Source organism: Etheostoma cragini, chromosome 3 (assembly GCF_013103735.1).
Source record: "Etheostoma cragini isolate CJK2018 chromosome 3, CSU_Ecrag_1.0, whole genome shotgun sequence".
NCBI lineage: Eukaryota > Metazoa > Chordata > Actinopteri > Perciformes > Percidae > Etheostoma > Etheostoma cragini.
The window spans coordinates 5,465,607-5,491,374 of record NC_048409.1 but is presented as its reverse complement, the minus strand read 5'-3'; the positions used below and the strand labels follow the sequence as shown (position 1 = coordinate 5,491,374).

Sequence of the window (25,768 nt, the reverse complement as noted above, 5' to 3'; positions counted from 1 at the left end):
CTGATACGAAGATTTGGTTATTTAAAAATCTGATATGCCGATATATCACCCTATATATATATATATATTTTTTTTATAATCCAGAAACGCGTTACAAAACATAAACAGATGTCCCTAACATTAGTTTTTTGTAGTTCTCACTAAAATACGATAATGATTTGTTTTATTGTCACAACAGAACAGAGGAACATCAAAATATATTAAAGTTCTGCTAAGTAAAAATGTATAAAAATACAAACTTAAGATATGAAACTTAAAGTCCTTTGACCAAACAAAAAGGGTTGTGGAAGAGTCCCCTCTGGTGGACAAACTATGCAGCGACAATGCTCAGAACATGGTGGACAGTCCGTTTTTATTTTTGAAATGTTCATTTATCAGAATCATTTGTCATTATAAGTGATTGTGATGAAAAAAAAAATGCTGGTGCCAATAGATTGGGAAATGTCTAATATCAGCCGATATTATGGACCCGCCAATATATCAGTCTGGCTCTAAAACAAATTAATTAAAAATTTATTATGTACAGTAAATCGATGACGTTGGTTATGTCAACAAATCGTCCCAGCGCTAGTTTAAACACAATTTTAAAATAGGATTTACTTGTAAATGTGCAGTGTTGAAATAAATAAATGCATGACACACTGGTTTAAAGAAACAGATTCTTCAGTTTTATTATATCAACCATTAACCACTGGTTTTAACAAAACTTCCATCTGGAAGCTTTTTATAACGAAAGTTGCCATTTAGCAGAGCCGGCACTGTCGCCTCTGACATCGTTTACTTGCGTTTGCTAACCACATGTAACAGACAAAGCGTAACCATCCATGATGTGATAATGGGAAAAGGTTGGGGTTAAACTCGATAAAAGGCTTACTTTGTGTTAAATAAATAATGCATTTTTTTATTAGAATAATTACGTGCGTTAACGTTTGACAGCCCTAGTTATATACAGGTGGTACTTACTTTAATTTTTCATTATTTTTTCTTAAAACGCTTACAGTATGTACACCATCATCCAACCAAAAACCATCAACTTCATTCAAAACAAACAACTACTACTTGGTTTATTAATTTTACACAAAGTGCCAGACACACAGATGACCACAGCGCATTTTTCACATGGACTGCAATGATGATGCAAGGATGAATATGAATGTTTTAATGATAAATTGCTTGTCAGCTGGTCATAGCTGGCTGCAAGCTGGTTTTCATCATGAGTCTGTGTTGTGTGTTTGTTTCTGGCTGAACCTCAACTGTTTGCCTTTCTCCTACAACATAATATAAATGTTGCAACAAAGAATGGGAGCAAGAAAGCGTAAAACAGAGGGGGGTGGGTAGGTCTTAAAATATCTATCTAAATCCAAGGTCTCACTGCAATGTATTGATTGGTAATGACTGATTCTGTGAATCAATGTGGTACGTCAGGCACAAAAATCTTTATTAAATGCAATGGTTGAACTAACAGGTTCAGGTGACAGGGGACAGCATTCAGGAGGGGTCTTCAAGTGCTCCAATTCTGGATGGTCGGTTAGAAAGTGGACTGGTGTTCAGGACCCCAGCCTTGTCCAGAATTGAGAGGTCACAGTAGTAAGAAAGATAAAGGAAATCTGGTGGATATGAGTACACTATAATAAAAGAGAAAGGTCATTACAGTGAAATGGAAGGATGAGTCCAACCATGGCAGCAAATTGCCATTTACTGATCAGTGTGCCACAAAAGAAAACTCCACTTATCATTCAAAGTGCTATAAAAAGCCTAGATAATAACAGAAGCAATTTACATTATAAGAAAAACTCCTGGGGTTAAATGAGAAGAAAATATTTTTTTGGGCAGTTTTGGCCAGATATTAGTTGCATGCAAATAATTTCTAATTATTGTTCTCAGGAACACAAATATCCCATTTTAAGTTTTGAGACTTTTTTTAACTCAAGTTTTCCCATATGGCAGCTGTTTGTACAGAAGTCCCAGATAAAAGAAAAAAAATCAAATGTGCTAAAGTATAGGATTGTTATTTTAAACCACTACTTAATTGAATTTACAGAAAAATTGCTGTATTGTGTATTCTGTTACCACATAAAAATAAAATTACATATACCATGACCAGGGTGGGAAATTATCACCCGCCACCATCCAATGGCGGGTACTTTTCCAAAGTGGTGGGTGACTTTGCCTTGTGGTGGCCATAGTGCCACAGTGGTGGGTGGAGTGGTTTTTAGCGATAGTCTGTGACACTGCTTTAAAAAATGTTGCAACATATCACCAGTGTTAAGAGGCCCTCCGCGGAGTCAGCAGTAGAAACTGTTGAGGGCAAAGTAAAGAAAAAGAAAAGGAACTTTTCAAACAAAATGGCGCATTGTGGCAAAGGGAAAACGAGGGAATGGTTAGCCTACTAGGATTGGGCGATGTCCCTTAAATTGGCAGTTGTTTAGACGTACATTTAAATGGCCTCTGTAAGTAGACAGTATTACATGCTGCCGCGGGTAGGGGCAGTAAATTACAACTTGACCTACTTTCACTTAACTACGGTGCTATCTAGATTCAATCATAGATGCGCGCTTTGCGTAGAGACAGTATAGTGGAACTTTTAACAGAGAAACAGTAATAACTACAATATACCATCATTCCTGAGATTAAACTACATTCTCGGTTATATTTGGACTAAATAACGCATTCAATAAACAGAAACGTAATTCTTGCAGCGCACATAAACAGATGTGCAATATTAGCTCACACATAAAATAGCACCCTTGTGAATTACCCTACTTGTTGCTAACAAACATTCAGAAATACTACATAACATCGTCGTCAGACTTACTTATGGATGCATTCATTCAATAGTATCCAAAAAGTTAGTCCAATGAGGAGATAAAGGAATGTGTGATAGTGTTCCACGTTTACGCCATTTCTCTGTCGCTCAAAACTGCTGTGTCCAAGCCGAGGTGCAGAGCATGACCTTACCGCATGCTGATACGTTACCAGGCCAGATAAAGCGAGCTACTATACAAACAGGAAGAGAGAGAGACTGTATCGCTACAAACAGGTTGCACGTAAGGTGGGGAAGTAGCTTCCACTTGAGGGGCAGCACAGCGCAAAGAGTCTTTGCTAGTTTAAGACCGAGGCAGTTGTCAATTTCCAGTCCACTAGGATTAGCGTGTGTTTGACAGGGTGGGTGGGGGAGGGGGGCATCACGACGGTGGCTCTCCATCGTGACGCCAGTCAACCATCACGATGAACAATGATATGATAGTGTCCATGGGCACTACCCTATAGCCTACCCTACAGATGACCAGTCCATGCACTGTACTTACTGTCGAAGCTACTTGTCTTCAGAAAATGAGAACAATTTGTTCGTTAGAGGAACAACTAACCTTAAATTAGAGACAATAAAAGACCACAAGTCATCCAAGTCTCATATCAAATGCACTGCCATGGGACCCCAGGAGCAGAGTGTGGTAATGAAGGCAAAAAAAATTAAAATCACTTTTTAAAATAATAAAATGTGTATTAATAATACAAAATGATGTACTTAACCAATTCAAAACATGTAAGTCCACTCTGTTTTGTAAATTTGAATTCCGGGAAAAGTGTCTGGTAAAAAATAAAAGTGGCTAGTAAAATTGGCCATCCAACGGCCACCGTGGCAAAATAAAAAGTTGATTTCCCACCCTGACCATGACAGAAGATGTCTGTCATTCTGCCCACCGCTAGACCGCAAGGACACTGACCCTAACACTGAATATTAATATAGCTTTGTTCATAGGGTACATTCAACTAGGTTGACTGTAATTCACAGAAATGCCGTACCATATTTAGTTAGAAGGGCAGAGACCTAACATTGACACTAAAACTAAGGTACAGATCTTTATTTCTAACAAAAAGCACCTAAATCAAAATCAATTATAAAAAATAAAAAAGTTGCTGTTGAAAATCATGCGCACATCAGATTTCCTTGTAACATGCCATCTTGTGTAGCTTTTAAAGTGTTTACCATGTCAATAGTGGTTTTGTCAAGATACAAAATGCCTACACAGAAGACTTTCATATGTTCAACATGTTTATGCTTTAAAATCTCCAATGTCATCTGAATTAATTATTCAAACTCTTTGAACCAGATAAATGAACCTCTCAGCAAAAATGTCATAATTTGCAAATAAAAAATAAAACAGCAGATCAACAGCAAGCTTTGCCTTCCTTGTGTTCATTGAAATAACTTCCTTGAAGGTTAGCCAAATTATTAACGGAAATGCACTAGTGCATTGATAGACCGAGGCATAACGTTTATTAATAGTACTTCCTTTGATTAATGAGACAACCAGATGTGATTAAGACGTCTCTGATTGTGCTGTCAGTCTTCCAAATGGACAGGACCTCAGTGCTCACCTCTCTGCCATTCCAGTCCAAATGGCTGGGTGTGGAGATGTGTCTTCACATTTCCAGCACTCATTGATTTAAAAGACCCCTTCGCACATCACTAAATCTTCTTTGGCCCATCTGGAGATAGGTTTTTACACAGGACAGAAGTCCACTCAGGCTAGCCATCAACTTTACTGTCTCCACTGATACAGCACGCCATTAGCATTAACACCAGGATACAAGCCGAGAAATCGAAGATGAGCTTGAAGTGTAGTGGTAAGAGAGGTGGAACACTTTGTATATGACAAGTGCATCTTAGTGTAACGAATACATTTCAGAGAGTATTCATATACCTTGTGATAATTTATACTGTATCTGTACTGTAATTACTGAACAGTACCAATAATGAAACTCACTTGCTTTCAAATCCTTGCTACATAACTGATGCATAAAGACTATCACAAAGTAACGAAGCATCCTAACAGATAGATCAAATGAACCAACACAGATATGATCTACAAAAATATGTGACAGAGATGTTTTCGGGCTTTTATGCACTGTGAGACTATGCAATTTGCATTATGTTGTGCTTGAGAAGGCATGCTTCATTTGAAAAAGAAAAAAACATAATTATTCTAGAATGAATGGGCACTTACAGGATAGTTAATTAATTTTCTTGCTCATGCAGATGTATGGTTAGAGTACATACTGGCTGATTATCATCATGGTTTAATTTGTGTGCCCCTGAAATTCACCCTCATGTTTGTTGAAAAACAATCTTAGTTTTATGATGAAAATATCTTATTGGATATAGTTTTTCCCAAAGGTCTTAAAATACTACTGAAAGTGCACTTCCCTCAGCAAAGTGCAGCACATACAGCACTGGATTTGGTTAAAACACTGGTTTTAAGATGCAATGCATTAACTAGATTTTGCCCAAAGGATATGTGTCAACGCATCTCTGCATTTTGGGGTATTTTTGGCATATGAATACTGTACATTGTAGTTAAAGGGTGTAAAACAAGCACTGTATTTTTCTTTCTTTAAATTGTGTGACTTATTACACAATGTTGGCATTAATTATTCTCATGCTGTTATTTGAACTATAATACACACAGTGGATTTTGTTGATAAATGACATGTCCATATGTTGTTTGTTCACATACAAACTTTGCAGAAGAACAATTAATCAAATTAAGCTGAAAATGTTGTTGATGAATTATTATGACATTATGTTAGGAAAGAAAACCAAATAGAAAAACACATTCTTAGCAAACACAATATGCTCCAATGGTAATTATGAAGCAATAATCAACTCAGTGTGATGAAAAATGTCATGCCTAACAATACATGGGTCAAATCTGTATTAGACTAAAACAAAAGAGAACCTTTGCACCAAACTTACACTAAGTATTCACACCAAATCAGGCCAGTCCTCCCATTCATTTGAATGTGGGTAGTGTGTTTAGGCTGAGGCGGTGGGTGGCACAGGGAATGGCAAAAAAACGCAGCAGCCCTCCTGCGAAGTTATAACAGAGTCAACTTTTGAAGAATTTCAACCTGAAGTCACGCTGCGGTGGCCATTCCCCTAACCGGCGACCAGACAAACACAATGGAGTGTAACATGTAGTTATTCAATTTGGACTTGTGCACCAGTTTAAAACCCACCGTAATGATAGGCCTTGCTAATCTCCACAACACCTGATTTGGTGTAGTGGTATGGATAAGTGCAAAACTGATCTGCACTGTGTGCCATATTGTCCAAGGTGAGAGAATATCAAGCAAGCCTGCGGTGGCCTTTGTTCTGTTTTTTGTTTTTTTAAATCTACAAATAGAAGGACACAAAAGAAAAAGTTCACAGCCAGGTGAGCTATGTGACTATGTAATTTAGATTGGGTGTAACATATCACATAAATGCCCATGACATGACTAATGACCAACTTCCTAATAACATGTGCTTGCACCCATCGCTTCTACCTCAAAATATGAATTGTGTATGGCTGTGTATAAACCAATTAATGGACTTTACGTTGATTATCATTTAGCAAAAGGGGAGACAGAAATGAGATGAAGCAGTGTAAACATCCTGTTTGATAAGACAGCTAACCCACTGTAAAACTAGAAATATAAACACTTAAGAAATGTGACTAGGAGAGTGTCCTGGAATTAGGGGGACGAAGCATATAAACAAGACAGATAAATAATGTTGATGATCTGGTATGTTGAAAAGACAAGTGCCCTAGCCAAATAGCTACATGATTAACCCTGTACTGACGATAGAAGTCATAGAGTCAGGGAGAAGGTGAAGGAGAGGAGAAAGAGTGACAGCAGAGGAGTAGAGGATAGGGACAGAGGAAGTGTCAGCGTTACTTCAGAAGGCAAAGAGAAACAGAAGCTGACAGGTGAACCCGTGAGGATTGACCAGCCTACATCCAGCTGTCAGAGAGAACTCATCTGGCACCAACAGAGCTTTTGTGTCAAACAGGAGAAAGGACAGGAGGATCCCTGCATACGGCCCACATGTACATCTGTGGCCCAGCCCCACACTAAGCAGCTTTAATGAGCAATATGAAACAACAACAGAGGACACAAGGACATAAGAGTGATCATCATCTCCCACATGGTGGTGTTCAAGTGGTTGCTATGCCCGCACAGTAAATCATTTTTGACAGTGAGTGCCGATTGAAATCAACATGCAATTCTATTTAAATGGATCTAAAATTTGCAAGGTCGCGAAACATTTGATGATAAAGAAATACTGATTTAAATTATTTCTGAGGTCAAAGAATATTTTTATGAAAGTTAGAGAATAGGGAGGGGGAAATGAGAATCTGGCACTAAAACTGTAAATTATCTTTTTTAGCTAAGGTTATATTTTTTTGTTCTGACTGATTGTTCTGATTTAACAGAAGGAATGGATCGAGGGGTTTGTGGAAATGCACAAATTTGTTTGTCCATTATTCTACAGCCTGTTACCGTTTGTCCTGACACAATACTATCTTTCTTTTTAAAAATAGTGTGCTCTGGGAAAATCATAGAAAAGCTGACTTTGTTCAATAAAGCTGTTTAACCTCACACTTGACAGCTCCTGGCTGAGTGTGTAACTACGTCTTGCTAATTCTCAAATTAGGTTGTATATGCATTGGTGCTCACATAAAATATAACATTTCACTTCACGGTTAATTACTTCTGTACTCATCATAACATGCAGGTTTTCACAAATGAAAGAAGATTCTTTGGTAATCAAACCGTTTTATTCTGAAGTGATTCTGGATTCAGTAAATGAAAAAAGCAGCTCTATACTGTCTAACTTTTGTGCACTGTGTACCAAGCTAGGGGTTGACCGTTGTTTTTTTCAAGGGCTGATTCTGAATCCAATTATCAAAACCAATAACCGATTTTTACAGACAAAAGCTCCGTCTGCTTATGAGATCGGCTCCAGTCTGATTATCTTTGCCCGTCTTTAGCGTACAGCGGCCTTCAGTAGTGTTACTAGGCTATTACAGTACTCATTACGTGTAACCAATCAAATAGTGCTGTGACATAGAGCATCAGAGCCAAAGTAGTGCATTTTTCAATTACTGTTTCATAAATCTGTCAGATTAAAACAGTAACGTTCATGATAATTTTAAAATGCCGACGATTGCGGCCGATAATCTGATCTTTCTCTTACACAGGGCAAAACACACCTCTTTCATGTACAATCACTGTTATCTATCTACAGTTAGGATATACTTGTATATCACATACAGGTATAAATATACTGAATTACCTGTAATACAGTTTTGCAGCCTCAGAAAACATTTTGGAGTGCATGTCCAGTTGATCATTTAGGGAGAAGAAAGTCAGTGCCTTATACCTCAGGTTAAGGAGAGAGGCTGTGTGGAGAAAAATCATCTCATGCACTTTGGTGTTTCTCTTAGCCAACTCTATATATGATACCTGTTTAATTACCTAAACAACTGGTGCGTCACCAAAGCCTGTTTCTTCAATAAAGCAGTGGAGCAATCATTGACAGTATATGTGTAATCTCATCTGACATGATGATGGCCACTGGCTTGAACGCTTTTTCTATCATTGGCTTTGGAGATGTCCATTTTGGTTTATGTGCAAATGTCAACTGCACCTTTTCTCACCTAAGGAGAGAGAAGAGCAACACAAATGGCAGTTTGACGTTAAAGGAATCTGTCCACCATGCACAAGGCGCAATTTTATCTGGTAGCCCTATCAGTCTTTAACTTGTGAGGTGGCAATTCCATTATGAAAAGTCTCTAGAAAAATCGTTCTAGAGAGAATGGCGATGCAAGTAAAAATCAATTATTTTCCCACCCCTAGTTATAAGTATGGTATAACACAAGGTGCTAACTCCCGCTCAACAAATGAAAGAGACTAAGAATGAGTTGCTCACAATGACCCCACGTCAAAGATGACTGCTACTCTGGTGGCGTTTCTCAAGGCTTACCTAATTTGTCCATTTTGCTCCTAGTAAAACTGTGTCACCACTTTCTCAAGCCAGGGAGATGGTATGGTATAACTGGGCTCAGTTGTGCAAAAAAGTACAGTCTATTGGTCTATTGAACTAAAACAGGCTATGAACTAAGTTATTTTCTTTGCCCCAATCAGAACTGTATGGTAGTTTAAAAAAAAAAAATAGTGATGGAGTAAGCAGACGCCCATCAGTGACATTAGTCTATAGATAGTCTGGCACCATTGCTGCATCTGTGGCTTAGCACTGCCCAGGGTGGGTGTGATTGGTTTAAAGAAATACAACACAACGGGCATCCAGGTAGTTCACCTGGTTGAGTGTGCGCCCCATGTATTAAGGCTCAGTCCTTACCGCAGCGGCCCAGGGTTAAATTCCAACCTGAGCCCTTTGATGCATGTCTTCCCCATCTCTCTCCCACCTTTCCTTTCTTCAGCTGTTTTATCAATTAAAGGCCAAAGTGCCCTTAAAAAAATATATAGAAATATAAAAAAGCGTTTTACCCCTATTCCAGAAGAGATAAGCAGTGTCGCCAGACCATAGTTAAGCGCTGACAAAAGGTGACTTTTAATGCAAAACTTTGGATGATTATGCCCGTGCAAACACTTTTGTTTGTAGTATTTTGGTTGTATTCCTAAAATACCTTACAACCTTATTTGCAAAGCTTGCATATTGTCTGAGTCATGTCAACTCCTTCCCCAGGAGATTATAAAATCCAATTTGCACACAAAAACTTGCATTACTGAAGAGGTAATTAAATTGGCTACCCAAAAAACTAGTGTGTACATGTGGTACATCATCCAAAAGAATTTTTGCAGTGATGTGTCCAGTTTTTAATTTACTGGATTAGAAACCAAATTAAAAACATGCATTTCCATCTGGTTACTTCATCTTTAAATCATTTGTTAATTACATATTTTTGGAAAATGTACTACAATATAAATTACAATACACACTCTTTTCAAGTTTGTTATGTACAACTAGGGAGGCGCAATATTGGATTTAGTCAGATATTCAATATGCCAATATTTTCAAACTCATTTTGGCAGATGTCTATATATATAGTAAATACACATTTTCCCCCTGATATACATACTGTATGTACAATTTATTTTACTTTAGAGAAATCCATGAATTTCTCATGTGTACTACGTTTACCTAATTACACTCACGTGAGACAAACATTCACCCCTGAAAAATAGTTAAATTATTCCACTTGGAGGAGAATTAATTATATACCTGTGCCACATTTATTGTTAAGTTAAAACTTCAGTCCTTAGGAGTAAAATAAATAAAAACACATTTATTTAAAACACAAATAAAAAATGTACATCATCTCCTACTTGAACAGGTCGGCCAAATGTCTCACATCAGAGGCAACGCTAAACAGCCGTTCACTGTCAACACAGTACGATATGCACTTGATTTTTATTTATTTTCCATTTCACAAACATTCTCAAATGTGGATGCAATTTCAGCTGCTGTGTGAGAACTGGGGCATTCCTGTCAGTGTAGGGCCGCTTTTTTAGGGGTGAAGTCTTTGTCTATCCCCTGGACGGTGAGGCGCAACATGCTAACAGGACTCAGGCTTGTTTTCCAAATGACCATGGTAACGCTAACGTGACTAGCGCCGGTGTTGTGCCAAAAACAGAGTGCTTTACGATGCGTAATCATTTGTGTAGTGTGGAATGAGTGCTGTTTTATGTCTCCTCGCATGACTTGTGCTTTACAAGTACGGCTGGGCAATATAGAGAAAATCAAACCATATTTTGACCAAATACCTCGATATTGATACCACAGCGATATTGGTGCTTTCACAAAATATTTACACAATGACATTTTTGATAAATAATCATCAGTAATGTGGACGTTATGACTGAGTGGGTATAGGCAAATAATACAACAGTCTGGTAAGTTCAGAAAATGAACTTACAAGTACTGCATTACAACAAGTACATAGTGTACAACTTACGTACAATTTGTATCCAAAACAAAGCTCAACTTGTGAGAGTTGAATGGACGGCAGGGAAGTTCATAACATTGCTGTGACAAAGGATTAATGGGTTGTTTTCAGACACCAGCTGGGGGACTTGCCCTCTTGGTCAGTTAGCCATAATTTGAAACAAAGACAGTTGGGTAGTAATTAGGCAATTAATGAGCAATGACGATGGAAGCCTCTGTAAGCATTTATGTTAAGGTGTCCTAAGGTCAAAGTGAATCCTGTTGAGAAGCTTAAGAAAAGAGATGCGACAATCACAGCGGCCATTTTTGTGAACAACTAATGATTATTTTTCTCTAGCTGCCACTGCGAGTGTTAGTGCAGTGCTGGTTTGTACGTTTATTTTTTTTGGGCCACACCGAGTTTGTGACGCAGCATAGGATTTACATGCTGAAGTTAAGACTAAGCAATGTCTGAGATTTTTGTTTACAGTAAAAAAAGAAGACTTGCAAGGTTCAAGTATTGCGAGGAAGATCCTGTGTCAAATGCTTCAACACCGACAATTTATAGCAACCAGCCTAAACGTAAACCGTGGCAGCTGCAGCCCACACCTTAGCGAGTGTGTGATGGAGAGAGAGATAAGGAAGGTGTGTGTGCTAGTAAGTTTCAAGTTAGCAGTAGTGCTATAGCTGTGAATGTAGCAGAGCAGTCTGTGTACAGTTTATCTCTCTGTGAATAAATTGTACTACTTCTCAAGACCCAAGCCAAGTTCCTGTGTCCTGTTTGCTACATGCTGGTTAAAGAAGGTGAAGGGTTTAGCCACGGAGCTAGCAACAACTTCTGCTCAACCTCACTAATTAAAGTGAGCTTGGGGTGTCACCCACATTTTACATTCATAAAAACAGCAAGATTTCATAGTGGCTTATTTGGTGCATACTTTTCCATGTAGCTCTCAGTCTCAGCCCCCGCCATTGATAGCAGATGGGTCTGACCCAACAGCGCCACCTGTTGCCAAAGTATCGTAACTGACATAGAGCTGGAATACAATGAAGCTCTGACTAGCTCAAAGGTATTATATTGCCTCGAGCTCGAGCCCCCACGGAAAATACTGAGCATCCCCGTGTGTTCAATTTCACGTGAATACTAGTTTGCTAGAGGAGTAACTTAGTGTTTGAAGTAATGCAGTAATGCAGTGTGCATTTAGATTCCATGCTTATAGTGTGTCCACAACAATGTTAGTAAGTAAATCTACTGAAATGGCCACCATAACAGTGAAATGTGCCGTGTAAGATGAGAAAGCAGAGGTTAAATCATGTATGCCATGGTTGCAAAAAACAGTGGCTATCTGTACATCTTTGCCTAGCACAAACCAGTACAAAAGGCGGTCATGCCTTTTTTCCCCTACTCATTTTGGATTTCTGCTAACGTGCTGCTTAGGATGTCTTTATTTACTGTAGTCAAATACCAATTATATTTACATATCATGGACATTCAAAGTATTGCTAACAGCTTCAGATTAAACACCTTGTAAACACACAATTGTTTGCAGTTTTAATATAAGTAGTGCAGTGCCCGTTGTCTTGTGGTATTGCTGCTTGTAGAATTCATTAAAACCAAATTGTATCCCAAAATGACTGACAGAAGGACCCCAAACCACTTAATATGCAACTCCAAGCCTACTACTGACTTACCGTGTAGGCTACTTCTACGTACATCAGAAGAAGACAGTTTACCTCCTGTATTTACCTGACAGGGAACGCTGCAGATTCAGAATGCAATCACAAAATATCACAATGACAATGTAGAGTAATCAGACACCCCATTATAAGAGCTAATCAGCACATATCTGCGTTCATCAACCACCAAAACCAGTATGTGTGTGTGTGTGTGTGTGTGTGTGCGGTGAGAGAGAAAGAGAGAGAGAGAGAGGGAGGGGAGGGGGGGGGTGTTGGATTGTTAACTAATTTAACTTTTCATCAAAGGTGTTCACTTCCATTCAGATTAAGGGGCTTGACGGTTAACGGTGAAGCGGGGGATTTGATTCGCGGGCGGTATTTTGGCGACTTAATTAACCCAACCCAGGGTGAGTCTGATCAAAACGGATGTATCTGCCCGGTTCAACTCAATTTTCTCGCATTGCACAGCGCTGTGAAGGAATAATCTCGGAGATTAAGCTACGTTATGTTTGCCGCCTCACAGGTATTTAATACAATAGTAGTAAAAGAGTCCCCCCCCTTGCTCTAAAGCGTTCCGCATCTGGCGTCTGCTGCAGGTTACCTTCACCCCCATACACACATTTATACAGATACATCTCGCTTTATAAGATAAATAGCCGGCCTATAAGCCTGCCATCACACTCTGTCTACACTTGTCTTGTTGTGCTTTGCATGTGTGCGATTCTGAAACATCCAAGTCAAAAACAGTCAACAGTAGTGCTTCTTTTTTGTGGGTCTGAGGTGTAGGTCACATTTTAGCTACCAAAGCTCAACTGCTCTTTTTCTCTGGTCTTCAGGGTGAGAGGGGGTGTGGCCAGAAGCTAGAGCGACAAAGTGTGAAGTTTGGAATCCATCGGACTATCGGTTCGAGAAACATGCACCACACACACACACAAAACTCCTTTAATGCATGTCATATCATGGTCTGTGTGAATACTCAATTCTGATTGACACAGGGTGTCCATTAAAAAAGTGTTAAAGAACACCTACTAAACGAGCTCCAGTGAAACTGAAGGTTTACCATTGTAAATTAATATGCTACATTAAGAAAATGTGAAAATATTTTTTACCAACATTCTTTAATCATTCAGTGCCTCATGCTCTGAATACCACAGGATGGGGCTAACACACAAGCTGCAAGAAGTAAGTTACAGCCCCCCCCCCCCCCCCCCCCCCCCCCCCCCCCCCCCCCCCCCCCCCCCCCCCCCCCCTCTGAATTACTTAGTTTCACAGCAAGTACCGTTATTTTACACCCCATTCACCATTCAGCTCTTTACTTTAGGCTGCGGCCGACAGTGTACATGGCGTATAATTTGTTCGTAAAAAGTGTTATATTGTTTTAGGGACAATGGCATACCTGGATAGCTAGCTTGTCTTGTAGTTAAACAAACTGTCAAATTATATTTACTGATTGCCAATCGTACACAATCTCATTGACTTTGAATCTTGCTAGCATAGCGTTAACTTTCTAGCTCGTAACGTTAGCTGTCTGAGCTTAAGGGGTCTACGAGCTGAGCGGACTATATATATCTACCGTATTTAAGTTTAAATGCAAGACATTGACTTTTTTATTCAATCAATTTTATTTTTTCTGACATTCAAGGAGTTTAAAGGTTTCTGTGTCATTGTGGCACTAATAACAAGCCACTGAATTAATCCTAGTGACAAAAAACCTAAAATATACTGTAGCTTGTATAGCTGTGCCAAAAACTATTAAAAACACATCAATGGGCTACACTGTTGCACTGGGTGTCATGTTCTTCATTACCATTAACATAGTCAATGTTTCAATTCTTACAAGAGCACCAAAAGTGCATTAATCTATTATATTAATCTATATATTCTGTTTAAGTAATCTTTGCTGAAAACTACAGAGCCCACCAGGAAATTACTGAAAACTATAAATTTGTGACTCATTAGTAAACATTTCTGTCTCCAATAGTAACAAATGGGCTATGGTCTGGGTGCCAGAGAAAGGGGTTAGGAAGTTTTAAGAGACAGACTAACTGCTGCTTGCTGGGATTTGCTGACAATAGTAAAAAGTACAAAGAAATGCCAACCTTATCCTGTAATCTAATTTTAGTGATGGACTATTAATGACCGACCCAGATCCCAGTCCTGTGGATCAGCTCTGGACATCCCTAGTTTCTAGTTGTACTTTAAGGTTGGGTTAGGACCTACGATGTAGCAAAAATAATCTGAGTTGTTATTCTGCTGAGTTACTACACTGCTTGCGCTCTCAATGTTACAAGATCATATAGTAGGCTTGGGAGCAATGATGAAAAGGTGTCATAGGGGAAATAAGCTGCAAAAGTGAGCTATGCCTGAAGTAAACCTAACAAGGAGCTGTACAGAATTTTCTTCCAACAATTTATGAGCAAAGCAGAAAGAATCTTGTATTACTACCAAGAAGCATTTTAGGTGTAGTCAATGACAGCTGATTAGTAGTAAAGGACATTTTTAATCAGTGTTCTGAAATGTGAGAAAATAATGCATGTATCCAGACAGGATGGTCAGTATTCTCTGATTTTCTAGTTATTTTATATGACTGATGATGTAAGAGGATTACAAAGAAATTCAACTTTAAAAATAGCCTGATTTTTTGGATACTGGTATTTACAGAATTAAGGGATCATGTTTTTGCCCTCCCAGATTTTAGTTGGTCATAAATGTAGCAGCTGCACCACAAGATACTGACTCATTCTAATTTATGTCCTATCTGAACAAATACCTGGTATTTTAAAGTGTATCTCAGACAACTGGAAGGCCCCAAGTGATAATAGTTCCACAATTCTTTTGATGCAATATCCTTGAACCCACTGGCAAAATGCAGTCTATGGTATTTTACAAGGACTGAAAATGTTTTGTGGTTTCCTAATTTCACGTTAAAGCCTGGCATATTTTCATAAATACAAACTAACTCTCAACAACCAGCCTTTTTAATGCAATGTTATCAAATATGTAAATATTTAAAAGCAGAAACTATATTTTTCATCTACCCTTTCTTTGCATTTAGGAGTAGGTAGCTCAACTAAGATTAAAAACATATGACACAGACCCAACACATTCAACAACGACAACAAAGTGTCATTGTGACAAATTAACAATTAATGTTCCAAACAAAACGACATACAACAGTGGACAGAATTTCAATATCCCGGCTTTCACTCTGTTATGAACCAACAGGCGTACATGGTAGGAGAGGCTCTTGGGGCATAGAAACTACAGCCCCAGAAATGGCACTATAATCAATAGCTTCCCAGGCCACTTGTTAAAAATGCCATTTCCATCTCCAACTCACTGAGAGGGCCCTTTACCAGGAAAGAGCCACATATCATTCTCTCCAGACAACTGGCGGGATGAAAAATAGGGGCCCACTGTCACTGGCCAATATTGATTATGAGTGAAAATGTGATCATTTTGTATTAACTCGTCCCTAGGAGCCCTGTTCTGTCAGGTTTGCGGGTGAAAATTAATGCTTCATATCATGCTTAACAAAAATATGGCTTGTTTCTCATTTTAGCCTGCAGACAAAGCGGTATATGCCAATCACAAGAATTGAATAGCTTCCACAAGAGAACATGATGATATAAATTAGATTAAAGCCATTATTTAACACATTTGTTCCTACTTTGAAGATATTTCTTATTGTCCTTGACACCACTTTAATGAAGCTCCAAAATTGGCCTTTCAAATATCAATTTCTGATGATTAGAGTTGTCATTGTTAAAAGAAGAACTGTGGAAGAGGGAGTGGCTTTGTTAGCCAATTGAAATGTCCTGCTCTATAAAAGGTCTTCATCGGTATAATTGTGCGTAAATGAAACAATTTGTCAGTCTGTGACATTATTTGAATTGAAGCCCAACAATTAAGAGAAAAAAAAGCACTTAGATATTCTGGTACAGACACTCAACTATTTTTTAATTTTATAGACTAACGTAAACATTTACCTCAGGGTGCTTTCACACCTAGTCTCACTTAGCCAGACCCTCCTTCAACGCGTGCTGGAGGAGAGTCTGGCTACTCCACATAGAATATGGGAGGAAAACATGCTCTGGTTTATTGGCCTTATTTTTTAAGACAATCACAATCATCTTGGGCGGTGCTGAGCACCGGAGAAAAGCCGCGGTGCCTCTGCCAAACAGGCTCTGAACTTGTTTTGGTGGCACATGTGTACGTTTAAAAGTTGTTTTAGTTGTGCAACAGGAAACTCAGATAGGACAGATAGTCTAGCTGTCTGGATTTACCTTGCAGAGATCTGAGGAGCAGTTAACCATAGTCCTCATGCATCCACCAGTGTTTAAACTACAAACACAAAGGAAGCCCAAAGGCAACAAATATCCGGCATAAATGAATGGAATCTGGAGGATTTTCCGGCAGCCACAAAGCAATCCCGGAAGTGGAACGTTAAGGACATAGACTATTTCCCACCTAACTTAAATAGTAAATCAAATGGTGGTGCATCTGAACACTTTAATTTGATCAAGTTGGTTGGTAGCACCCCATAACAATTGTGAACCACAGCCTTAAATGTTGGTCGGGAGCTGCAGCGTTTATTCATGGACAAACTGAAACCTTTACTGAACATTTATTACCACCTGACAACTTAGTTGTGTATCTGATCTGATTTATAACTCAACCCACACGCAAGTATTAAAAACGGCAGCAACTTCAACCATGTAGGAAATAAATAAGCTGATTGATTGCAACAGTGGAGGCAAAGACAGCTTTAGACAGCTGACTCACTGTGCGATCAGATTCATTGTGAAACAACAACTGCTAATGGAGAAGCTTCAACTCAACTGACGTCGTTACTCATTCCAACCAATGGTGTAACTTTATTACTCATTTACTCAGCAACTAATCTGGTTCAAGTACATTTCCAGGATAATTGCGGGACACCCAGCGCCAAATGTTCCTCACCTTCCACTCTGTGTTGCCATTCTAAGGCTTGCTTAATAATTGTAAAGATTTACGAAGAATCAGTTTTTTCCCTACATACACTTAGGAGAGGACATTTATAGCGCTGGCTCCACTGATCTAGCTAAAAAGTCAGGGAATTTTACAAAAGGCAGAGTTGGAGCCTTGACTATTAATGCTTATAATCTGCCATTCCTTCATGAGTTCTTTCTGACAACAGAAAATAAATAAACATATAAGGAGCATCAGTATGACCTGCTGTGAGGTAATAGATTTGATTTCTTCACATTAGTCCATATGGCTCCAATGATTCACAATGACAGTTGTAAAAATGGTCAAATCGATGAGTTATTTCTCAGTCCGTATGACTTCATGTTTACTCCTCTTGCTATGTCGGTGTAAATACAAACCGGACCTAAAAAGGTATGTTTTTTCTCCTTAAAAGGGAAACTATTTTGCTTTTCCGTATTTTCTGTCATAACTTTAATGTTACAATGTCAGATTTTCATGTTAAACATGCCGAAAGCTTTAACTAATAAAGTAAACGTATTTCAGAGAAATCCCCTTGAGAAAAAACCTCAGATTTCCCAATGTACCGAATGCTCTGCTTTCAACGTTTTTTTTTTACTCTTGGCTCTGTGTCACGTAACTCTGAGCTGGGTGGCTATGATTGGCTCCAGGAAGGCTAATGAAGAGTTTTTTTAGGCCAATGTTACTGCAGTGTTTACTTCCACAAGTACTCACACATACTCATACTCCCACACATGTAATATAACACATATGTGCAACAAAGTAAATTCATTCCTTGGTTCCTTGGTTTCACTTCAGAAATTTCTTTCCAAAGCACAGTATATGCAAATCCTACTGCAATAAAGGGAAGCAAATGAAAAGAATGACTGAATATAACTGTGTCAGCATGACAAGAGGAAAAGGCAGCTCCAAACTCATTTAGGATGCAGCTTGACTGGCCTTCTCTTGGTCCCTTCCTAGCAGGGTGATGCGGGTTCAATACAACATAGCCTAAAGACAAATATATATTGTGTGAAAGTTTGGGTCAATACCTACAAAATCAACTTACAGATATTTGCAAAATATTTACTAATCATCTGTTTTTTTAATCAAATTTGCTGAAATTTCTTGACATTGTTACATTCAACACTGTACAATTTATGTTTAAAGTTAAAGAAAATAATTTACCCTGTAACATACGCGTACTGTTTAATGAAAGAGACAGGGAGTTATCATTTAAGAGGACATTGTATGTTCAAACAACCTCTTGTGCGAACTAAAAGCATTTGTAATTCAGTTTTTGGAGTGGCATTATGGAATGGACTGAACAATTCATTCATTCATATTTACTATACGGGAAAGTTGAAAAGTAACATTACATTACAATTTACCCGGGCCTGACTCAGTTTAAAAACTGGTTTTCAGCAGGTTCCTGTTGATATCAAACAGATGCATAACATTCATTTCAAAAATAGATTAAAGAAAACATTACTTGATCAATGCAGAGGTTTTGTGTTTTGTCTTGCAACATTGTTGATTGTTTGAGATAAATAAATTTAAAAATGTTAACAAAATGCCCTAACTTGTGCCACTAGGAGCGCACATTTCCATAAAGGTAAAAAGTCAGGTAAAATATCTAGTGGTGTTTTTGTTAGATTCAGCACTTTTTTTTAAATTTTTCTACTGAAAATTCAATTAATCAGTAGCAATTCTCTCATGCTGTTACACTCAAACTGCCTAATGCAGCTTATCCTTGCGGACATTTTGTCCCAATCTCAGACACTGTCTAGTCAAGCGATGGCTACAGCAGTGATATTACACTCTGTCACATGTCAGAGACCTTATCAGACCTCATAAGCACTTACATTCAAAAACTAATGCATCAAACATCGAAAAACCAAGAAGTAATATATTTTGTTTGTTTCAGAGCGGAATCCATATGAAAAATGTAATATATGGCCCTTCTCAAGGACAGGAATATTATGTATGTGTATATCTCCACAACAAAAGCCCAAATTAATTAAAACAAAAGGTGATGTTAACATTTTCCATCATTCTTCTCACTGACTTTCTCCTTTTGAAAAGAATTATGCATGTTCAATGAAGGCAGCCTCAGAAACTGTGGGAAAAGAAAGGGCACAAGGAAGGAATTTAATATTTTGAAAGTGCAATCATTCTTCAGCCTGTGACTGCTGGGGGACATTGTGTTGAAGCGTGCGTGGGTGGAGGTGTCGGCTCTGTCAATTTGCAGGTATATCAACTGCACAGTCATAATCCCTCTCAGGTTACTGGGGAGCCACTGCAGTTGTTAAGATGATGTTCTATACAAATGCACTGGATTACCCAGAGTACCCAGCAGCAGCTAACAGATGTCACAGAACACAGCACTGTCAATTTCTCAAGACAGGTGGGAATTGCTCTTCAATCAGTTGTAGTGTATAATCAGGTGTGCAAGTGAATTTAAAGGTCCAATATGTAATATGTAATCAGATATAAAGTAAACAAGTTAAGTTGAAATACTATCTTGTCTGACAACTATGCTAATGCCAGTATTTTCTCCTTTTGAAATTTCCGTTCTTTCACAGAATTTCTGTTTGTGTTTTGGCCTGTGTGTTGTTATCAACTGCCCAGCTGGCAGCCAGGCCGGGTTGCCAGATACACCTGTAAAAACGTAATCCTAGCATGCAACAGCTGTAACGTTTGGGATCAACAGAGGTAGATTCTACCCGACCTAAAAAACAACCCGGCATGATTCATGCGTTGTGTTACCAGAGACGTAACAAACCCCGGTAAAATATTGGTGATGTAAATGAAAGACTGAGGCAGCTAAGAGCCCAAAAGGACACTGGATTTGCTAATTTTCTCCTGGACAGTTTGGTTAATTTATCACAGCTATTAGGGACATCTGTGTAGCTACTCACAATTAATTATTTTGCAAGATTACTGGAGTTGGTTACTCACAAAAACAATACAGCCAGTAAAGTGATCCCGACTGGTCCAGGCTAACGTCGCCATGTTAACCCTGCTAACTGCTAACGCTACTGGAGGCCCTGGCAAGCAGCTGTCGTCCAGTTAGTGTGTTCAACCAGGGTGATAATAATAATATAATCCCAACACCAATCCACGGAATGTTTTTACAGTTTCCATGTACTGTAGGTACATAGTCACAGATATGGTCATAACCACTACAGTGCTCAATTACCTATTTTTGAGGGGAATAAAGTTCAAGTTTTCATTGGGAAGCCATAACCTGTCCTCTGGAGGTATTGCCACACCACTGCCAAGCCTGGCTGAACACACTAACCAGACGACAGCTAGGAGCTAGCAGCTAGCAGCTACAAGTTACCGGCAGGATCGAGACAGGGACCAGGGTAGGTGAATTTAAACAATGTCTGGGTTGAAAACGCATCTTGTTTTCATATAAGGGCCCTGTTCATGTTGCACAGACAATTTAATTGCATTTTATGCCTATTAAGAGGCACAAAGGCTCTACAAAACTGCTGTTTTAGCTCAGTGTAAACTCACAGAAGTTGCTGCAGCTACTAAAAGGGGGGGATGGCAAGTCGCGCAAAAGCAAACAGGTTGGTGACGCAGTCTGAGCCTTACATCATCATTTTTCATATGTCACAGTAATACCGTATACAGCGGTAAAATAGGAAGGCGGTTTGACGGCCTCAAAATTTGGATACCACCCACCTCTAGTTCCTACTGTAATTCTAGTCAGTTGGGTACAGAGCTCCGCGTGAGCATGGGCTTTTATGACTGTCAATATAGCCAGCATCTAACGTTAGCTACTCCACTGTGCTGTGGATTAATGACTGGAAATCTGAGACAAGACGGGGCCAGGGGAGACAAATCTCTCCAGTATTTTGAAGTAACTATTTTAAACACTAGCTGTCAGTATTACATATTGGAACTTTTAAGTATAGTGAGATAAGTCTGTAGGGAATGTCTACTGTATTTTCTGTAATGTTTATTGAAGTGATAGTCATTTAGTCATGGTATCAAAGAGTAACTTGATACAATGCTGAAATATACATTCTGGAGCTCTTCTGGTTCAAGTTTGTTGCACATTAAAAAGCTCCAATTCATATATCGCACAAGAGCTGCAAGCTGATATGTCGCTACAATTGTACAATGTGAAAAAAGACTCATGGTGATATAGAGAATTTATCTGCTTAGTTTACCTTCTTTCAACTCAAGGTATTTGGAACCCTAATCCAGAAACACAAAGTATGCCAGGTACCTAAAATCCAGAGCATCTAAATATTGCAGTAAAGCGCCAAACACACTGGAGCCAATGAGAAAAAAGCACTTTTCACTCACAATCTATGGCCTATCATTTCAGCGATGCTTTTTACAGCGAAAAACACGGACGGAATTTCAGAATTTGATATAGTGGAATCAACATGGAATATTGTGCAATTTATAAAAATCTGGGATTTCCCTGACCATTATGCTTTTTACAGCACCCAACCCGATTGAAGAGGAAGAAAAAAAATACTCTGCTAGTGTTTGGTTTAATGTATAGGTATGCTGCTTCTGTCCTCGGCTCTCTGTGTTGGTGTTTCAGCAAGGTAATGCAATGTTGTGTTCTAGCAAATTCCTTGATAATAATCTTTTTCACAATTTTCTTATTAAAATTGTATTCATGCACCACCTGATAAGAAAACCTTCTGATAACAAAAGTTGCTTAAAGCGTAAAGTTATTTGGGAAAAATAAAACGGAATCTGAGCTTCAAGTCAAGCCTGAAGCCTTACTGGCCTGAGAGACCATATAGAGCAGAGTCTCTATAACTTGCCAACTGGTGTAATATAGGCAGCACTCAGTGACAGCTAACTTAGATGATGACTTAGACCAACTTATGTGGTAATAGACAAGCTTGGCCATCTCACCATAAAATTACATCAGTGGAGTTCTAAGATCTAACATCTGCTTTGATAGAGTCGGGTGATACCAAGCAGTGACATTTCTGGTTGGTTGAGAGACATGAAGAGGCATGGCAAATCAAATGCTCAGTGTCCCACTGCATAACTTGCAGGCTTAAAATAATAAATAAATGAATAATTGTATTTAAACTGAAGTGCAAACTTTACAATGACAACACTATCAGCAACACACCAGAATCTCGTGAGCCCTTCACAATCTGTGACAATGTGTTTTGGCCATAATGTCGGGCTTTTTTTCCTCAATCCTTTTTTCTTCCTTTTTCATTTGGCATGCCATGAAGTAGAGTCTAATTAAACAATCAAGTCCATGCAGTCCCATTCCCCCTCTATCCTATTGACTTTGTCACAGCACTCATCCTCTCCCCAGTATAAACTCCCATGTCTAATGCCAGCCAGGGAGAAGGGCTGTTGTCCCCCCATCTCTCTTTGTCTCTGAGAGTACAGAGTCAGCATCAAAGCAGCAGGCGTACTGAGCTCTGAGAGAGCAAAGTTTTGAGTGTTAAGTTTAAGCTAAATTGCTGAGCACAAATATAACTGAAGTTGTATTACGGACTTGCATCTCTAAAATTGTAATGAATGCAAGACACAGCACTAACTCATAACAGGGTGCACGGATAAACAAGACTTTACACACATACTAGGGCTAAACAATAATCGCATTTGCAATAATAACGCAATTTCATAATTGCGAAGGCAGTTATTTGGTAACGTGACTAGCGAGAACAAATAACTTTGCATTCTGCAGAAAAAGCATGAACTTGGCTCGCAAACGCTACGCCATACAATTTAATATGCAATTATTTTTAAGTCACGTGACCAAATTGAAAACTTTGCAATTAGGAAATCACATTTTAACATATTGCGATATTATTGCAAATGTGATTATTGATCAGCCCTTATGTACTGTATTCCATTTTCTTTACTTTTTGTGTTGAAATTTTAAACTCAAGTTAATTTATGAGGACTATGGTTACATGCTCCTCAGATCTCTGGAGGGTAAATTAAGAATGCAAGGTAGACTTGTAGACAATCTGAGTTTTTCCTCCCACAACTATTTTAAAGTGAGTCCGTGCAGACCTTAGCACCGCCCATGACAACTTTTATTTCATTGAAAGAAAGGCCAACAAACCAGAGTATGTACTTCTCCCATCACAGAATGCTATGAGGAGTAGCCAGGCCCTCCTCCGCTCCGCAGCGCGTGGATGGTCTATCAAAGCGAGACTACCAGGTTAGCTAACATTAGACTGTTTAATGTTAATGGTACTATTACAGTTAACTCTAGCTAACGAGTCACCAGCCGACGTTTACACTGAAGACTTGACATTTGACTTTGAAGACTCAAAACTCTGCAACAGCTCAAATCATTTCACTTACTCTTCATCCCCAATGAGACAAAAGGCTGTAATGAGATCTTGCATTTTTTCCAACATGCAGCGCCTCTATGCAAAAAACTTGTTTTGCATAGAGCACCTAAAAAGGGCCAACCTCGCAAGATGACAGCCCTGTTATTGCCAACTTGGCATTTGTTTGTGGTGGAATTGATTTACCTCTATTCTTGAATCTTTTCAAATGAAAAATATAAAATATAAAAAATATATAAATATAAAAAGAATGATGATAGATCATTCGAGAAAGTACACATTTATTTTGGGATTGCTTAGAATGTATTCGGGACGGTTCAGGAGGATGGTGAAAAAGTGAGTTAAGAGCCCTGAGTGTGGGTGTCTAAGATCATGGTCCACAGGTACTTAAATCAGTCAATCATGTAAACAGTCGATTATTCAATTCATTTCTCAATTTAAATTTCTACAGCAACTTCCTAACGATCTCCTTTGGTCAAGTCAGAAAGCACTGAAAGTAATCAAAAGCAGTTCCTGTAGAGGTTGATCACATTGTCAACTAAGGCTGGGACGATTTGTCAACGTCATCAATTACGTATATGCGTCAACACATCACGTCTAAAAATAACATAGCTGCCTCCAGCAACAGTGCAAGTATGGATTCCTTACAACAACACGTTGAGAAAAAGGCTCACACACGATCTTCTAAAGTGTGGGAGTACTTTACTCGTAATGCCAACAACAACAACGTGGTAGTCTGTAGACTACGTAAAATGATCCCTGAGTCAGGATAACAACAGCAAAACCCAGTAAGTTCTGCTCACCTATGCCTCTCCAGCTTCTCCCGCTGCTTGCATGTATACGAATGTCCTGCACTGACTTGAGTGAGAGGGAAACTGTGCTGCGTCTCCCCCATCTGTAGCACTGTCTTCAATAACTGCGCAACCAGCGCCTATTCCTACGGCCCAGGTATTAATAAATTGTCGGGTTTAAAATCAGGCTCATAATTCTCTAAGAAAGGATAGAGAAAAATTTCAATATTTTTTCAATATTTGTAATTTTAAGGTTTTCTATTTGTGTATTCCACTTAGAAGTGACTTGAAATGTTAATTTGATTTATAGTTGGATTTATTTGATATACTCTTTATCCGAGTTCATATGTTGCAAAAATTGAACTTTTTTACCGTAAGATTGAAGGGAGACGAGCTTGAATGTTAAACAAGAACTTATTCATTATATTATCTACTACTGTGTGTATATATATATATATATATATATATATATATATATATATATTAAAAAAATTCAGGCTACTCTTTTTGCACTTGCTTTGTTTACTTTAAGTTTTACTTTTGTACCCCTCCTGAAAATGATTTTATTTTATTGTCAGACTGATAGAGTACATACTACTACTACTAATTCAGGTTGCACTACAAAATCATTTTACAGGAGTGTTAACAATTTTAATGAATCGATTTTGAACCTTATTGAAATTTGCTTTTGTAAATTGTTAATATGAATAGTTAACAATCGAAAAATGAATCGTTAGATTAGTTGACTAATCCAAAAAATAATCACTAGATTAATCGTTTAAAAAAAATTGTTTGGGATAGTCCCATTGTCAACTAGTGAAAACATTTACTTAACTCAATCTTGTGGTTTTTTAAGGCTTTTGTAAAATGAAGGATTTTTTGAAATGGAGTCACTGACATTTATTTACAAGTGTACAAGGAGTAACTAAAGTCAGGAGCATAAAACTTTGTGGTGCACTTTTTGTAACTGGTAAAGAACAAGAAAAAAACTCAGTTATTCAGTTTGCAAATGGCTCAATTGCAGATAAAAGATTGATTTATTCAGTTTGTAAAAAAAAAAAAAACAGGCTAAAGAAAAAACTGCCCATCCAAGAAGAACACAGATAGTTGACCTAAGTAGAGCTATGAGGATTATGGAGAAAAACGTTTGCACAGAGCTTCTCTGTACAAATCAAGTATAGATTCCTAGTTTTCTTTAAATAGTATTTGATTTGACATTTCCAGATCTATTTAATAACTTTATACGC

At 38.3% G+C, this 25,768-nt stretch overlaps 1 protein-coding gene and 1 long non-coding RNA gene across 2 annotated transcripts in view; both read right to left on the bottom strand.

Annotated features, from left to right (window-relative positions):
* The window catches only part of robo2 (roundabout, axon guidance receptor, homolog 2 (Drosophila)), a 331,658-nt gene that overhangs the window by 289,002 nt on the left and 16,888 nt on the right, over positions 1–25,768 (bottom strand). The gene's annotated exons all lie outside the window — the stretch shown is intronic.
* Positions 1–25,768, bottom strand: part of LOC117938292 — a 41,497-nt gene that overhangs the window by 3,156 nt on the left and 12,573 nt on the right. The window contains exon 3 of the long non-coding RNA XR_004655366.1: positions 21,924–21,927. This is a non-coding gene — a long non-coding RNA (uncharacterized LOC117938292). The remainder of the gene's footprint in view (positions 1–21,923; positions 21,928–25,768) is intronic.